The sequence below is a fragment of the Mustela lutreola genome, chromosome 7 (assembly GCF_030435805.1).
Source record: "Mustela lutreola isolate mMusLut2 chromosome 7, mMusLut2.pri, whole genome shotgun sequence".
Lineage (NCBI taxonomy): Eukaryota > Metazoa > Chordata > Mammalia > Carnivora > Mustelidae > Mustela > Mustela lutreola.
Genome location: NC_081296.1, coordinates 126,410,882 through 126,425,474, shown reverse-complemented (window position 1 = coordinate 126,425,474; position 14,593 = coordinate 126,410,882). Strand labels below are relative to the sequence as shown.

General features: G+C 44.7%; 1 protein-coding gene across 6 annotated transcripts in view; it reads right to left on the bottom strand.

Moving 5' to 3' along the window:
- KCNK10 (potassium two pore domain channel subfamily K member 10) overlaps positions 1-14,593 on the bottom strand; it is a 134,668-nt gene that overhangs the window by 95,834 nt on the left and 24,241 nt on the right. The window contains exon 1 of one of the 6 annotated variants that reach the window (XM_059182602.1): positions 12,370-12,523. The exons of the other annotated variants lie outside the window; for them this stretch is intronic. The gene's annotated coding sequence lies outside the window, so the exon portion shown is untranslated. Of the gene's footprint in view, positions 1-12,369; positions 12,524-14,593 lie in introns of those variants that run through there. 6 annotated transcript variants of the gene reach the window in all.

The window sequence follows — 14,593 nt, the reverse complement described above, 5'->3', positions numbered from 1 at the left end:
CCTGGAAAAGCTGTAGGGTATTTCTGGGATATGATCCAGGGTTGGCCTACCAGAACAAATGTGAAAGTCTCATTTGTGACTCACATTGAAGAGAAATAAAGCCATATTCTGTTTGCATCCCTCCCCAGAAAAAAGTCCGGCCCATTTAATAAACCAATTACTCGACATTACCCCCCCCCCAAAAAAAAAGGAAAGAAAGAAAGAAAGAAAAAATGCTTCCAGCATCCCCATGTCCACTGTCCAAACCATCCCAATTCCTTGATGCTTCAGGAACCTCCCAAATAGTATCCCTGCTTCCATTCTCAGCCCTCCCCTCTCCCTGCCCCGCGCACTCTCTCACCCCCAGCCCTGTTGGGGCAACAGCTGTGTACAGAGAGGCCCATCGGACCGGATCTCTGCCCTCAAGCTGGGCTTCACTAGCCTTCCCCCCGAGGTTCCAGGAGTGAAGCACGAGACTCAAGCGAAGCCAGTCCCCCCAGTGGCTCCCCAACTCCCACTCTGATTGGCTGGAGGATGAGTAACCGACCTTAGACCAGCCAATGAGGACCAAGAGAATTTAACTGCAAGACTCTCATCAGAGCCCTGGAGAATGCAGCTTTTCTCTGTCCTGAAGGATGTGAGTCTGGAACAATAAAGCCCTGGGGCCACTGGCAGCCATCCTAGAATCACCGGGCAGGAGAGCAACGCCGAGTAGGCGAATGAAGAAATACCCAATCCTGGAAGCATCATCAGAGCCCTAGATGGAGCTCTGCCTGGACTGATGAGTTGGGAGAATCCAAACTCCCCTTTCGGGCTGGAGCCCAGCTGAGCCAGGTGTTCTGTCATCTGCCTCCGAAACCGTCCCAACGTGCACATCAGCTGACCCAGCCACTGTGCTTATGCCCATTAGGCTCATGTCTCACTCACCCCAGACTTACAAACGGCCTCACGGGGCTACGTGGCAGAGGCCCGAAGAGGTTCCACTTGGTCTTCAGAACACCAATTCCCGCAGCGTCATTGCCGTTTGGTTCAATTCCTGACCTGAACATGTACGAGCTTCCTCTTTCCCCGCCTAAATTTCACATGCAACTTCAAGGAAACTGCCCCAACCTTCCCCTGTGGGTGTCTTAGCTATGTTCTACCTTTAGAAAACATTGAATTCAAGTACAATCCCCACTGATACCCTGAAGTAGGCCATACATTTCTCACTCTGCTTTCATTAATACTCTAACTCGGAATACTCTAATTCTCTTCAGTGTATTTCTCATATGTGCTTCTTCGTCTGTTTGTTCTTATATTAGAAACTCCAAAAAGACAGGGAACAAGCCCCTTAGCAGGACACCTCACACAAGGCAAAGAGTAGTTAGGAGCTTAATAAATGCATGCTGTTGACAGAGACATAATGACAAGGGTGACAGAGGTTGTGTGACATGCATCATTAGAAAGATAACTGTTCTCACCATTTAGAGGAGATACTTCCTCCAAATTAATAAAAATCTACTTAGTTCATTTAACCTATGAGAAAAAAAAAATCAGAAAGGTTTATGTGATCAACTTAGAACTCTTCCTAGATCCCACATCTGAATAGTTAGCTTTGGTGTTTGAAATCTTGGACCCTTAGAATATGTAACATTCTTCTGATCTTTTTGATAGCTCTAAGCAAACTTACACAGTGATTCTAAATAATGAAGCAAACATTTCCCATTTCCTTGAGATATACATGGGGTCAAAAATCTAAAAGGAATCCATTGAAAGCAGAACATCCCCCACAGATATTAGTCACATAATTAAAATTATTCATCAGCTCCCAGCTACAGACTGTGAGCTCACCCCTACAACAAGCGGCTCTTGGGATCATGAGCTTTATTAAAATACCCATTACTGATTTCTGGAATCTCAGCTATAACAGCACTTCTGTTCTGCGGGAGGTCCGATTAGAGTAAAGTAAGAATTCTTTAACCTCAGCACTTAAACCATCCGGCTGTCGGGTACTTTCCTGGGTCTGGAGGGCATCTTCCTCCTCCCAATCTTGTGCAGTCCATGTACCTGGGCTACAGCACACTGGGACGTGACTCAAAATGTTGGTGGAATTCTGCTTACTGACCCTAATTTTGGATTCTGATGCTACTACATGTAATTGTCTGTGTACTGCTCTGACTCTGGTTGGCTTCTGGGACCTCTGATGATTGGACACAAAGTCCCTGCCCATTGTGAGAATGTGGGATGTCCTGCAGGATGTTGAAAATGGAGTAGACTTTGATGAGCCATGGACCCAAGCTGAATCCTGCTTCTGTCACTTAACTAATTGTATGATACCAGGCAAGTTATTCACCTTCTCTGAGCCCCAGGTTCACACATAAAACAAGGGTGATAATGATGATCCATGAATACTTATTTTGCAGGGTTGCTTTTTTTTTTTTTTAAGTGACTTACTTGACTCAAAACCACTATAAGGTATCACCTCACACGGTTAGAATGCCTGTTACCAAAAAGACAGCAGATTACAAATGCTATTGAGGCTGTGGAGAGAAGGGAACCCTTGTGCACAGTTAGTGGGAGTGTAAATTGGTGCAGCCACCTTGGAAAACAGTCTGGATATTCCTCAAGAAAGTAAAAATGGAACTACTATATGACCCAGCTGGTATGTATCTCCAAAGGAAATGAAATCTCTATCTTGAACAGATATCTGTACTCTCATGTTCATTGCAGCGTTATTCACAATAACCAGGGTATGGAAACAATCCATGTGCCCATCAATGGATAAATGGATAAGGAAAATGTGGTCTATAGATATACGAGTATATAGATACAGATACGTGATACAATTCAGCCTTTAAAAAGAAGCATATTCTGCCATTTGCAACAACGTGGATGTAACTGGAAAGGATTATGGTAAGTGAAATAAGCCAGACAGAGTAAGAGAAATAGTGCATGGTATCACTTATCTGTGCAATCTTTTTTTAAAAACGTCAGACTCAAAACAGAATGGGAGTTGTTGGAGGAAAGGTTGGAGGAGATAGGCAGACACTAGCAAAAGGCTATAAGATAAATTAGGTCTGAGGATCTAACGGACAACATGGTGATTGCAGTCAATTGTATTATATTGCACAGTTGAAACTCACTAAGAAAGTAGAACTTAAGTGTTCTTACAAAAAAATACATGTGAGATGATGGATGTTGCAATTAACTCAGGAGTGGAAATCTTTTCACAATGAATACGAATGTCAAATCACCAGGTTGTACACTTTAAATATATTTACGATTTAAATATATTCCTATTTTATTTGTCAGTTATGATTAACAAAGTTCAATAAAGCTGGCAAATGGTGTTTTTGAAATGGGCAGTAGTAAGGCACTCAATAAATGAATGGCCCCTTCATTGTAACTTCGTTGCTCACTTTATCACCAGGTACTCACTCTGATGCTACTCTCCCGTCTCCCATGCTACAGCCCTGCTGCCATTCATTTCTCATTCCTCCTACTCCACTCTGCTGTCTGGCAGAGTCACACTGCCTGAATTTATGTGCAGACCAGAGAGGGAGGGAAGATGCAGAGACGTGAGGCTTTAGAGAATTTCTGTCCCCCCTACTGTGACTGCCTATAAAACCTGAATGCGTTGGCTCTCAGTCTGCCTTCTGACTAACTCTTCTCCTACTCTGGACATCTGGGCATCCAAGATCTGGCATCCTTGGACCAACCTCTGTGCCTAAAACTAGAGGCTTAACATTGGTACTGAACCCAATATGGGGCCATACTACGGGTCAAAGCATGCTACCAGTAATTGTATTGTGCACATATTTCCTATAAAATACAATCCATCATCAGTTACAAAATGCATCACTATTTTACATACTCTCAGAAAATTAATATTGCCAACTGAACAGCAATGTATCATTGGTAGTAAGACACATTCTTACATCAGACATGTAATTCTCTACATCAGACATGTAATGAGAATAATACATCTTACAATTAATGCCATACAATACAACATTTCCCTTGCAGAAACAGCTAAAAGTACATGTTTCTTATACTTATTTACAAGAGTCCTGCACAGAGCCTGGCAGACGGGAAAGAAATATTTGTTAAAGAAAGTAATATACACATGAATGGAGGTATTCCCTTGTGGCCACATTATAACAACGTTCTGCCATTTAAAAAGAAAATTTGATGCAAGAGGAAAATCATGCTAAAATTTAAATATATCATTTCACCAAACCTTCCACTTAAATTCATTTAAAAGAATAAACTCCGCTCTGAACATTTTGTACATGTGTTGCCTCCTTAGCAAAATGGAAACCCAGATACAGTAATAGATTCCAAAAGTTTAGTGTCTACCTGATAACCAGTCTTCAGGTAGACATTACCTTTAAGTGTGTAGTATCTGGGACCAGAAATTGCAAGGTGTTGCTTCAGAAACATCTGGAAGCATCCTCAGGGCACACTTTGGCGTGACTGCCTTGGCATCTTTGATAGCTGGGAACATGGATGCACCCAACAGAGCCTTCTCCATTCTACTGTACCCCTAAATTGGCTATAGATGTGCTGGAACTCAACAATCCCTATGTGGGGATAGGGATGCAGACGAGTGAGTCACAGTCTCCAAAGAAGTTCCCATTAGAAGAATTCGCCTCCACTTCCTGCCCAGAGCAGCTCCAAAGAGCTGCTTGGCCCTCTTCATTGCAATTAAAAAATCAGTGCATTTCACCTCAGATACTACAGAGTTAGGCATTATATAAAACAGATAGATAAAAAGAACAAGAACTACATGAACAGGGACGAAATGAAAATAGATGGATCTTGGAAATTCATAAATGTAGACAGTGCTCCAGGAAAATGTGGGGGCCCAGGTGCCACCGGCAACAGAGGACCATCTTTCTCTTTGCTCTGAAGTAGCAAGCCCCATTCCAGACCCTTCCCTGTTTAAGCCTTTGTTTGCTCTTTGCTGTAAAGTATTCACATGAGATTCCTCTCTGTGTAGAAGCCAAACTGCATCCACAGCTACTGGATGTCAAGTCCACGTCAAGTGGAAAACGAGGAGTCAGAATAGAAGAATCCTGTTATGTAAGCATCCCTCCATAGAGGGACATTGCAGAGGAAAGGACTCTAGATAAAAACAAGTCACTCAAATGACTTTTCACAGTGTACTGTAGGCCAATTTCCTAGGACATGGTATCCTTGCACAAGTCAAGAGAAATAATGTCCATTTTCAGTGCCACCTAAATGCCCCTCGAGCATGCAAGCCCACATGGAAATTATATAGCTAATTATCTTTGTGTATACTTAGAGACAAAAGAAATTAACAGAGCCAGGACTGCTTCTGTTCTTTCCCAGCAAAAAAATTACTTGTAAGATGCCTCCTCACCCTCAGCCACATACACTAGAACTACAATCTTTAACTTATTTCCCCTACATGCAATCAACGTTCCCCAATATTCCATACCTCCTGGAGGACACCACTCTCATCCTTGTAATTTAAGAGAGAGGACTGACTCCACTGCACTGGTGGCTGGTCGCCGCCCCACACCTCTGCACTGATCCTCTGTTCAGATCTTTCTTCATCACTCCCTCATTGGTCCCTCTAGTCGAGACCTCTGTCATGTGACCATTCAGGATCTTGTTATTCATCACCCAGATTACCCTGATGGTCCCCAGCTTGTTGTTCTTCCTTTTCCTCATCCCCTGGATGTGGACTCGTACCCATTAGTGGTTTCATAAAGTGCAACACATCTTATGTCATAGTCGTCAAGGTCTCCTGATTGCCTACAGAAATAAATCCACACTCAGCCTAGGGTGGACTCTAGGGTGCCCACAAGACCCCAGCCTTCTTTTCCACCTTCATCTCCCCACATCGCCACAGAACAACTGAAGACTTGCTCTTCTTCCAAACAAGGGCTTCTGCTTCCCTCTTTGGTGTCTTGTGGATGCCCTTCCCTCTGCTGGACACTCTCCATCCCTGCCTTTTACATCATTGCATCCTTCCAAGTCCATCTGGAATGCCAGGTCTTTCGGGAAGTCTTCCACTGTCCCCAGAGCTAGCTATGAACTCATCCTCTCTCCTAAACCCTGAGCATGCACTCACTGCATCTCTCTCTCTCGAGGTCCTCATCCCATTCCGCTCCCCACCCTCCCACCAACCCCAACCACTTCACCCTTCATTTTCTGCTATATCCCTCACTCCAACACTGTACACCCCTTCATGTCTGCAAAAGCATCATGGAGTCTACGGCAAGAACTTACTGAACTGAACTGGAATTAAGGAGGGCTTACCAGCCCAATACCGTAGATGATGTTTACTCCGCTGCCCAGGACAGAGCTGCTTTTCAATGACATAATGAGAGCTGCTCCAACAGCTGGAACTGGCTTCATCTAGCCTACATCTCACCTTCTTACTGGTATGCCATTCTCTGGCTGCCTCCCTGCAAATCCACGAAGAGCAAAGACTGCATGTACTTCCTATTTTCATCTCCTCTGGCACAGCGGTTTGCACATGGTAAATATCTAATAAATGCAGCCAAACCCATTTACTCAATTCATCACGTCACAACCAGAAAGCTGTAACAGAGCTCTGAGTGTTCCCAAGAGTGTAGTACAGGACCCATTGGTGGTACACAAGGTGGCATTAGGTGACATGTAGATGAAACATTTTTTAATGGCCATGGGTTTATTTTTTTTTTAAGATTTTATTTATTTATCAGAGAGAGAGGGGGGCAGAGAGCAAGCACAGGCAGACAGAATGGCAGTCAGAGGCAGAGGGAGAAGCAGGCTTCCTGCCGAGCAAGGAGCCCGATGTGGGACTCGATTCCAGGACGCTGGGATCATGACCTGAGCCGAAGGCAGCTGCTTAACCAACTGAGCCACCCAGGCGTCCCGCCATGGGTTTATTTTAATGAGCATTAGGCAAAACAGAAGTAGTGCAGAATACCCAGGATTTCATACATACCATTGCTTAGGGTAAGGATAAATTTATTTCAGTTTTTAAAATAAGGGGTCCATTTAAAGAAAAATAAGAACTAAACAATGGTAGATATTGCTTAAGGCAAAGCTAAATTTATTTAAGTTTTTAAAAGTTAAATCAACTTTAAAAAAGCAAATTAAGTAAATAGTGTTATGGGTGTATTTAAATATGGCCACAAACATTTTAAAGTGAAGGTGACATAGGAAAGGCTGAAGTTTAGAAACCTTGCCCTAACTAGTATTTCCAGTTTGAATCTGGTATGCTCCCAAAAGCCCGACATCTAGTGCAAGATTTATCCTTTTATAAACCTCTCTTCATGTCACATCAGGTCTGGGAAACCCCAAGAGCTCCCCACAACCAGCCACATCTCACTTCTTCCACGGACGATTCTTATTTCTCTAATCCTCTTTCCAAGCCCTCCTCTGATTCCTGGGTAGGAAGACTCCACCCGTTCTGCCCCTTGGGCAAATCATGCAAATGGACACAGCTTGCCTTTGCCTAGACCATTCTCCCTGCTCTTTCCTTCCACCAGTCCAGGCACATTCCTGCCCCTGAATAATGGATGTTCAAAACCATCCACTCCTTCTGTTTCTTTTTCCAATCCATCTTACATGCACATTCTTCATCCACGCCATTAACAGGTTTTACCTACAACCTTGCTTTCGCGCACAGGCATGTTTCAGCACCCTGATCAGAATGTGAACTCAGCAAGAACTCAGCAAGGGCAGAGACCCCGTCCCTGATGTTGTGTGAAGTCTCCATCAGCCTGCAAGTGTGCTGAGCACGTGTCTCATAATGGAATAAACCAAAACCCACACATCCAGAAGGCATCTAACACCAGGTGCTCTACAGCATGTCAAACATGAGCTCGGTTCCAGATCGTTCACCCACAGCAAGTTGGGAGTCTTACTGCACTCATCCCAAAGACCAAGCTTTAACACTTGTTCTGCATAATAAACCTGGACTTATCATTAGGGTCTATTATCTATTTATCAGGGTCTATTAATAAAAAAAAAAAAAATCGGGGCACCCAGGTGGCTCAGTCATTAAGTGTCTGCCTTTGGCTCAGGTCATCATTCCAGGGTCCTGTGATGGAGCCCCGCATTGGGCTCCTGCTCGGTGGGGGAGCCTGCTTCTCTCTCTCTCCCATTCCCCCTGCTTCTGTTCCCTCTCTCACTGTGTCTCTTTCCGTCAAATAAATAAATAAAATCTTTTTTTAAAAATCACTAAATATAGGTTCAACGCTAACACTTTTACAGAACTCATCTCTCTCAGGTCACCTGGGTGGCTCAGTTAGTCAGGCATCAAACTCTTAATCTCAGCTCAGGTCTTGATCTCAGGGTCATGAGTTCAAGCCCTGCAATGGGCTCCACACTGGGCATGGAGCCTACTTTACAAAAAAAAAAAAAAAAAACCCTCATCTTCAAAAGATTTGATGGAATACAAAATTCAGAAGGCTTTTGGTCTCAAAATTAATTTCACTTATGATTTCAAAATAAATAAGAAATCACCTATCTTACATTATACTTCTCTTTCTCAACCTGTTAAGAGGTAATTCAGTATTTCAGTCATCACCTGAGGAAATATAGTCCAGTTGTTCATAAACATGGACTTTGGTTCTACTCAGACCTGGGTTAGACACTCAACTGTACCATACGCCAGCTCCAGGACCTTGATGTAATCCATTTATTCACACAGTAAACATTAGTTGGAAGCTGTGGTGTGCCAGGCACTACGCCTGAGCTCCCTAAGCCTCAATGTTCTCCTGTGTAAAATGGAAATGATGACATTCCCTGACAACAAACACACTGCCAGGATTAAATAAGATAATGTATGCAAAATGCCTGCCCCCCTGCCAGCTCGGTGTTAACGAATAGTAACAATACACATTAGTTACTACGGTCCTTACCACACCCTCATTGTCCTGATCGGCTCCAGTCTTTGTAGACCATTTAACATCGCCAGTGAGGGTCCCCTTCTTAAAGCTCTCTCCTCCCTTGACTTCATGGAAATGTCACCTTAGTGTTTTCAATTTATTAATTTAGTTTTAGCTTACTAAATTAATAGACAGAAAACATTCTCGGTGAGTGACAGGCATGATTCAGACAACGATGACAGAGTGCTGACAGAGGGTGACCTGCACAAGTGGGTGGACAGAAAAGCATCGCTGAGGAGTTGACATTTGGACCGAAGTGTCAGAGGTGAGGAGGAACAAGTCACGTGAAGATCTGATGGGAGAGAATTTCAGGAGAAATAAAGGTCCTACAAAGGCCCGGGGACAAGAAGGGACTGGTTTATTCAAGGAACAGAAATAAGCCTAGGGGCGCCTGGGTGACTCAGTTGGTCAAGGATCTGACTTTGGCTCAGGTCATGATCTCAGGGCCTAGGATTGAGCCACTCACTAGACTCCCCACTTGGAGGGGCGTCTGCTCCTCCCTCTGCTTGCATGTGCATGGGCGCTCTCTCTCTCTCTCTTTTTTTCTCTCTCAAATAAATAAAATCTAAAAGAAAGAAAGAAAAAAAGAAAGAAAGAGGGGCACCTGGGTGGCTCAGTGAGTTAAAGCCTCTACCTTCGGCTCAGGTCATGATCTCAGGGTCCTGGGATTGAGCCCCGCATCGCATCGGGCTCTCTGCTCAGCGGGGAGCCTGCTTCCCCCACACCCCACCTGCCTCTCTGCCTACTTGTGATCTCTGTCTGTCAAATAAATAAATAAAATCTTTAAAAAAAAAAAAAAAGAAATGAATTTGGTTTGGGCAGGTGGGAGCAATTAGTTTAAAAAAAAGAAAGAAAGAAAGAAACCTAGGATAGACTAGACTATAGATGCGGTTTGGAGAGGAAGTAAGCAACAGCCTTCACACGGGGTTTTGCAAGCGAGCATCAGAAGCTCAGAGTTCATGCCAAGGGGACAGGGACACCATTCGAGAACTGTAAGTGTGGGTATGATAGGATCTGATTTACACACTTAAAGATCATTTTGGTTGCCCTGTGGGGAATGGATTATGGAGAACAGGAGGGAAAGCAATAAAAAGGCCATGTCAGCCCTCCAGCTAAGAAGATACATCGGACTAGAGTGGCAGGAATACATCTGGGTATGTTTTAGAGGTCACAGGCGGCGTGACTTCTTGATGAATGGATGTGAAATGTTAAGGGGCAGAAAAGAAAGGACTCACCCATGTACCATGCCTAGATTTTTGTTTCAGCAACTATATCCATCCATGGTGGTTTCATTTATTGAGAAGAGGAAATCTTGGGGAGGAGTAGGTTTGGGATGGGAGTCCACAGTCCTATTTCAATCATTGGAGCTGGAGTGGGCCATTAGACAGGTCAAATCAAGGGGGAAGGTGGATGTGCCAATTTGGAGACACACACTTGGGAGGTACTAGGGCTGCTGACATCACCTAGGGAGAACCACAGACAGTGACCAGAGAGACAAGTCCAAGTGCTTGGCCTGCTGCCATTTGGAAGGAGAACACCAGAGAAGGGGCCAACAGGAGTGTGAGGTGCGTGACAATCAAGGAAAAAACCCCCCAGGAAATAATGTCACAGAGCAAGCGATAGAAGTGAAATGCTTTAAGAAGGAAGAAGCAGTCAACTGTTCAAAAGGCCGCAGGGTGTGAAGGAAGATGCTGCCGGTGCTGCCTGGGGTCTTTACTTTAGCCGCTCTCCCCACCTTGCTAACACACCCAATTTCATGCACATGTTGGTTAAATGGCAACATATTTAAAGAATGTGGGTCCCAATCACAAGTTCAGGTAGTAATTCTTGATTGGTCCAAGCCAATAATGATAATACCATTCCCTTTTAACACTGATTTGTTTAGGGGTTGTTGTATGATGTATGCTGTAGGGCTCCTGCTGGGGTGGGGAAGTCCTCCCCGGTGAAGAGAGAAATATAATGAAAAGCCCCGTTCACTTCCCTCCCTGTGTTTAGACGACATAATGCTTGCTGGAGCTTCTGCAGCCCTCTTCCCACCATTCAGGGAGCATTTGCCAACGTGAGGAAAGGCGGCACGGCGGAAAGCTGCACAAACCTGGGTCCTCGATGACATTCCAAAACAGGTAAGCCAACAATGGTACCCCCTGTTCAGTGAGAAAATAACTCGCTTAACAATAAACGTCTCCGTGCTGTCTAAGCTTCTTTGAATGGGACACTCGGTCACATGCAGCTAAAGCATCCTAACAGATACTTAAGATACAAGAACAGAAAGGAGAGAAAATGGTCACTGGTGACCCCAGTCAGAGCAGCCTCTGTGAAGAGGTGGTGGCTTAAAAAGGAGATGGGGTGGGAAAGTGGAGACCATGACTCGAGACAACTCTTCCCAGCCATTTGGCTGTGAAGGGAGTAAAGGAATTAGCTGGTGGTCACAGGGGATGTGGAACGAGAGGATGCTGGAAGATACTGAAATGCGGGGCGCCTGGGTGGCTCAGTGGGCTAAAGCCTCTGCCTTCAGCTCGGGTCATGATCCCAGCGTCCTGGGATCGAGCCCCGCATCGGGCTCTCTGCTCAGCAGGGAGTCTGCTTCCTCCTCTCTCTGCCTGCCTCTCTGCCTACTTGTGATCTCTGTCAAATAAATAAATAAAATCTTTCCAAAAAAAAAGATACTGGAATGCGTTCACACACTAGTGGGAAGATTCAAGTAGAGGGGAAGGGGGGATGGTTTGGTTGAAGGGAGGAGGCCAAAAGAGCATAAGTGGCGGGGTCCCCGGCTTTCGTGGATGGAGCAGATGCACACGAATCCATAGGAATAAAGGCAGGGCAGGGGGTCCAGATGTAGGCAGTCTGTCAGAGCTGGGGTAGGGGGAACTGAGGTTGTTCTGACCAATAACTTCCTTTTGTCTGCGTGCTGTAGGAAAAGTTCAAAATGTCTCTCAAGGCCGCTCTGAAACTACCCCCCACTGAGAATTCCATCCTGAGTTACTCTCAATTCCTTCCTCCATATTCCCACAGAACGGTCTCTCTCTTCTGGAGTATGTACTGGTCAAGTGTTACAGCTTTAATCGCCCATGCCACCAGAACGGAAACTCCTTAAGGGCAAGGAACATCTGGGACACCTGGGTGGCACAGTCGGTTAAGCATCCGACTCGGTTTCGGTCAGGTCGTGATCACAGGGTCCTGGGATCGAGCCCCACATTGGGCTCCACAGTCCACTTGAGATTCTCTCTTTCTCTCTCTGCTCCTTCCGCTCATGCTGTCTCTCTCTTTAAGATCAATAAATAAAATCTTTTTTAAAAGGCGGGAGGTGCAAAGAACATCTAATGGACATCTCAGAACCCATCACAGAGCCGGGCACACGTGTCTAATAAACATACTGAATTGAAATAAAGACTTCATGTGCGAAGTGAAAAAGACAATAGACCCTTATTCACAGATTCCACATATGCAAATTCTCCTACTCGCTAAAATTCACTTGTAACCCAGAAACAATACTCACAGGACTTTCGCAGTCACTTTTGGACACGTGCAGAGCAGCAAAACATTTCAGTCATCCAACACACACGCTCCCAGCTGCGGTCGAACAAAGCCACGCTCTGCCTTCCTGTTGTGGCTCTGGTACTGTAAGCAAGTGTCCTTCTCGTGGTCTATTCAGTGCCATGTTTTTCACATATTTTTGCTTTTTGCCGGTCATTTCATTGTTTAAAATAGCACTCAAGCATAGTGCTCAAGTGCTTTCTAGTGCCCCTAAGTGCCCGGTTGTGATTGCCTTATGGAGAAAATATGTGCGCCAGGTAAGCCTCCAGCAGGAACAAGCTACAGTGTGGTTGCCGCGAGGTCAATGTTAATGAATCGACAATATTTGTTAAATGAAATGGCTTTAAACAGAAACACACATAAAACGAGGATATGTAACGATCAGTGGATGAAAATGTGGTGCCCAGAGGCTCTCAGGAACCTAACCCTGTCTGTCCCCTAGAAGCAACGGTTCCGTGTTGACGGACTCAGTATTTGCAGAGACTTTATAGAACATAACCTCTGCAAATAATAAGAATCAACTGTACTCCATTTTGCCCTCTTCCAAGGAGGAGAATTATGGAAACAGAATGGTTTGATGAGGCTGAGATGAGGCTCATCAAGCCTTAACCTCTCTTTTCATGCTTTATGGATTACTCATCAGCACCAGGATTCGTGCTAAAGATGTCTTGAAGAAAAAGCTGCTGATTAGCTGTAAATTGTATCCCCTGAGAGCCACTAGCCTGCCTGGGGGAGGGCGGGGCATCTTGGGACACTGTGCCCTATCCTGTCAAAGCTAGTGGGGTGTGGAATAAGGCAGAGAAGCAAGGGAAGGGTGAAGCTTTACCATATGTCTTAACATGGTTTCCCCCAGAAGCAGATCCTAACTAAGATAAGAACTTTAGCACAGTAGTTGTTTGGGAGGTGAAGAAAGCACTGGCAGGAGGGGTGGAAAAGAGAAAGGAGATTGGAAGACGGCCAAGAAAACCAATAAAAGGTACAATATCAGACTAGTTTTCACAGTGGGAAGAATGGGATTTTTCCCATTGGAGAAAGTAAGACCCCATACAAAACATATTCCTGAGTTCTACCACCCAAGGCTGAGGGAACTGAGGTATTTATACACCATCTCCCATCAGTCATTGGTTGAGGGGTGCTCTTGGGGTGTGCTAATTTCCCTGTACTTCTGGCCTTCCACAGAAGCAGCAAAGGAGGCAATGTCAGGAAAATGGGAGAAGATGCAAGAAATGGCAGTCGAAAGTTTGTCTGAACTGGAGGAGTAAGAGTACAGGGACAAGGATGGGCCCTGGCACAGCTGCTACGTCATGCAAGGCTGACACTGAGGGTCTCGCATAAACTGAGCCCAGGAATGGGCCACTTCTGTGAAAAATCTACAAAACAAACACATAACCATTGCCTAAGTCCTGGGGTCTACAGGTTCTTTCAGCTAATTAACTGATTCATAGACCAATTCCCAAGAGTTTTAAGTCAAAATAAGGTTTAATGATGTTTCTAAAGGAACCCAGAGGCAGTATATAAAGTTATCTTCCTTCTTCGGTAGAAGCAAGATGGAAAGCTGATTTGCATTTTTAATGATCAAACGGGGCCTTTTCCCTAAAATAGCATGTGAGAAAACAGCAGGACAAAAGCAGGGGTTTTTTTTGGAAAATCTAGGAAATCTAGCACTTCATAGGATATGCTGACTCACCGTCGTTGGCTAGGTAGGCCCCCAGTGAACACACAGTAAAGACACACATGCTGCCTAAAAGCCAGCTGCTGCTGGGCCTTCCCTTCCACAAGGACCAATGCCACCATCTCCAATGTTGTCACAGCAACTTAGGAATGTACACTCGTATCTGAGGAGAAGTCCTGGGACAGGGAGAGGGGAGCCAGGTCACACCTTGGAGTGGTCAATTATAATATACTATTTAAAAAGAGGACAAGAAAGACAACATTTTTTTCTATCACCTTGGGTGAGTGGATTGCTGGGCTTTGAACATAGAAAGTATATTTCTCTCTTCATCTTGATTTCTACAGCTTTCGTAGTTCATACCACAACCCTTGAGAAATGGACAAAAGAACTAGACATCATCAAGATAAAAAGCTTTCGCACAGCAAAGGAAACAGCCAACAAAACTAAAAGGCAAGGTAGGGAATGGGAGAAGATATTTGCAAATGTATTATCAGATAAAGGGCTAGTAACCAAA